Source organism: Entelurus aequoreus, linkage group LG22 (genome assembly GCF_033978785.1).
Source record: "Entelurus aequoreus isolate RoL-2023_Sb linkage group LG22, RoL_Eaeq_v1.1, whole genome shotgun sequence".
Classification (NCBI taxonomy): domain Eukaryota; kingdom Metazoa; phylum Chordata; class Actinopteri; order Syngnathiformes; family Syngnathidae; genus Entelurus; species Entelurus aequoreus.
In genome coordinates this window covers 16,867,707-16,871,835 of record NC_084752.1, presented here as the reverse complement: position 1 = coordinate 16,871,835, position 4,129 = coordinate 16,867,707, and positions in this window count along the sequence as shown.

The following is a 4,129-nucleotide window of genomic DNA, read 5'->3' as shown; positions in this document are numbered from 1 at the left end:
AAACACTATTACAGGAGCCATCTGCACCAGGAGGTCATCAGACCATGGCCACCAGAACGCTGACACAAAAGCGCCCCTACAAGCACGGCCGATAACCCCTGAGGCAGATGGCTCATCTGAGAAACTTTGGAAAATAAAAATAATACAACTTGTAAAATAGTAAGAACCATGAGTAGAGATAAAGAATAAAATACAAGTAAGACATATGAAGATTAATAGAGACAAATAAATACTAAAAAATATATAGTGTAAATAAATAAATATAACTAAATAAAATATTGCATAACTAATAGAATAAAAAGTAAAATACAAATGACTTTAATAACATAATTAATATCAGGTAAAAGCTAAATCAAAAAGGTGTGTCTTAAGCCTGCTCTTAAAAATATGAAGGTTCTCCGCAGCCCTGAGGTCCTCCAGCAAGCTGTTCCATAGACGGGGGCCATAATGGTGGAATGATGCCATCCCGTGACTTTGTATCCTGACTTTTGGAATAATTAGGACATGAGTGTCGGAGGATCTCAAGGCTCATAGGGTAAAAGCAAATCTGAACGATAAGAAGGCCCAATACCATAAAAACAGTTATAAACCATAAGAAACACACGGGGAGCCAATGCAGTGATTTTAAAACTGGTGTAATGTGAGCCCGCCTTCTTGGCCCCCCGAGTCAAAATAGTTGCCCAGGCCTAGCCTATCCCATTTGACATCCGGTGAAAGGCCGACCAAAACCTGGACTGTTTACCAGCCGATCACAGGGCACAAAGAGATTCACATTCACAATGTCACTTACTGAGTGGAGACTGAAGCCACGCTGCCTGCACACTAGTCAGATGAATGCTCCATTGTTCATTCGAATGGAAATGGCCTTCGAATAATAATACAACACAACTGTATGAACATTATGGTGGTTGTAGTTTGATAAGGTAGAAGCTGAAAGGACACCGGGTACGCTTAATACGGTTTAAAAGCTTTGCAGATTATACAGTATTCGTCGACATCTTTTGTAATTCTTTGCATTGTGTAGAGGTAAGAAATGAGCCCTTTTAAATAATCAAGGCCAAGTCGTGCATTGTGATGAAGCTTCAGACAATTCTGTGATAGCAAACTCCAGTAGAAGTAGTTTGCTCAAAGTGATTAGAGTTTTCTTGGGCTGAGAAAATCTCTGTGCTCATCTGCTGTTTAATCAGATGATCTGACTCTCTGGCATGCTTGGCTCTATGTAGTGTCTCGGGAATCTCGTGGCTGATGGAACTGAGTGATTGTTATCTTGGTAAAGCTGCAATCTTAATGTTGTGATGATTTGAATAACAGAGAACAAAGATGTTGTGTTGAGTGAAGGAACGCAAGGCCGTCCCCTCCCTAGACCCGTACACCATCCCTGGGAGCTTCGTTTTGCGTGAATAAGCGCATGTAAAAGTTTAATGATTGAATGACTGGGAGCTTCGTATGAATTTTTTAACGCAAACATGTTCTTAGCCCCTTCCTGTCACGTCATTGGTAAGAATTATAATGACAAATTTCTCCATTTATTCACGTTGTCTCCTGTAGTGATCAGTGTTAGTGCTGGGCTGGAAATTTTATGTACAGGGATTGAATAGAAGCATTTGGAACTTTAAGTTGTCATTATGTTAGTTAATTTAGTTATACAAGTACATATACATACATATACTCATGCATATAATCACGTTTCATCAAACATATATTAACGTTGTTGCCCTAGAGGAAACTGGGTAACACTTGGCACACTGACAAAACATAACCTATTGTTACAATAACAATGTGTTCAACACAATAAAATAGGCTTTAATTCAAACTTACCAGTGTGAAAATGCTGTGAACACACACCAATATGTACCAGGTGATGGCATTAAGTGATGTTTTATCATTTTACGGCTGCTATCCAGGCTATTCATCTTCTCTTTATTAGCTCACTAACCCGACTTCCTTGGCTTTGCTTTTACGCTGGAAATTAGACAAATCTCAAAAAATCTTTTTTTTTTTTCATCGCCCTAACAAGACTTGTCTGATAATATTGATTTCATTTAAATGAACTCATTTTTAAGTTTTTACACATTTTTCGGACTATAAGGCACACTTTCGACATTGCACCTTATAACCCGATGCGCCTAATCATCATCATCAATCTTTATTGCAGACCTTAAGATCCATTAAACATAAAAAAACAGAATATAAAACATTAAAAACAAAACAATAAAACATAAAAACAATAAAACATAATGTACGGAATAATTCTGGTTGTGCTTACCGACCTCAAAGCAATTTTATTTGGTACATGGTGAAATTATAAGTGTGACCAGTAGATGGCAGTCACACATTAGAGATATGTGTAGACTGCAATATGACGCCAGTAAACAACACCACAACTTTAAATCTTCCTATGAAAATAAACAATGTTACACACAGCACTCAAAAATCTGTAAAAATATTTTAGTATGACTTTGAAGCCGCACCGCTTGATGGATTGTCGGCCCATTTCGGCTACCGTGGTCAGATATACAAGTATTACTATGGTGTGTGTATAAGTACCGCAAAATGGCAGCCATTAGCAGACATATTATCTGCCGTTTTGTTTCGCAATATTATGCAAAACCAACTTTTCTTACCTTCTGGTACCTGCTGATCTGTATTTGATATCTGCATAAGTCTTGAAAATTTGCGCACATCCGCCACTGTAGTCCGTGCCGATACCGTAGTCGATAAGCTTCTTCTTCTTCTCTATCTTCTTGTTATGGGACATTCATCCTCTGCTGTTGCCATTTCTAATGTAAAGTAGCGTAAAGTTCTAACTTATATCTCGCTATGAAAGCGTTAAGTAGTGAGTTTACATTATTCACCCAAGGAACTTTAGTTATTAGAGAGTTCCGGTCGGACGTTTTTTCACGGGACGCATTTCCGGCGTTGTTGTTGCACTAGTGAGCCACGGATGAGGAGATGCTGCTTAAGTCTGAATGTCATTAATACAGTTAACTCCATCTTTTGACCCTTTTTCCACTCCCGTCCTTGCACGCTACACCGCTACAACAAAGATGACGGGGAGAAGGCGCTGTTCAAGGTGAGCCACGTAAATAAGACCGTCCAGAAAACGGCGCATCCGGAAGCGACTGCCAGAAAGCGACTTGAAGATGATCTGTAAAACATCATCTATGCAACATTTTGACCAAAGAACCACCATTACATGTTATGTAGACCACAAGGAAGTGTTTTCCATTTAGTAAAAAAAAGCCTTATAATCCGGTGCGCCTTTTGTATGAAAATAGACCTAAAAATACCCGCTCATCGGCAGTGCGCCTTTTAATCCGGTGCGACCTATGGTCCAGAAAATACGGTACTTAAATGTAAAGATGCTATTGCAATGTTTTGCGTCTCCACGTCACACTTTCAAGCCCTATAATTAGTCATTTATGTATTACTATTTTTTAATGGTATGCAGTTGTAAAAATGCATTACCCTGTACCAGAGGTGTGGACTCGAGTCACATGACTTGAACTCGAGTCAGACTCGAGTCATGAATTTGATGACTTTAGACTCGATTTGACAAAATGTAAAGAGACTTGCAACTCGACTTAGACTTTAACATCAATGACTTGTGACTTCACTTTGACTTGAGCCTTTTGACTTAAAAAAGACTTGCTACTTTCCCCAAAACCCAAAGATTAAAAAGTTATTCAGTAGCGCTCCGTATATTTCATCGTGTACTGTCAGTACAACATCCAATCAAATTAGATCCAAATTGTTTTCATCTGACAGCATTCATCCAATCAAATTGCAGAACAACCAACGAAGAAGAGCTGTCAAACAACACGCCAGTGAGAAAAAATGGTACCAAAGATAGTTTTGTTCGGGTATAAAAACTACGACTTGGTCAACAAAAAACAAATTGCACTATGCAAAACATGCGGTTCGAAGATTACAGACGGAGACGCAACAACTTCCAACTTCGTTCAACATTTGAAGTTGCACAAAGAACGGCAAGTTTTGAATGTAAGCTAACGTTTATTGGCTAAGTAACGTAACTTTAATTTGCTGTAAGGTTAAATCAGTGAGGCTGTAAACTCACTGCTAACGTTATAACGTTATTGCAAACACGGCAATCTGTTGCGTCCACTGC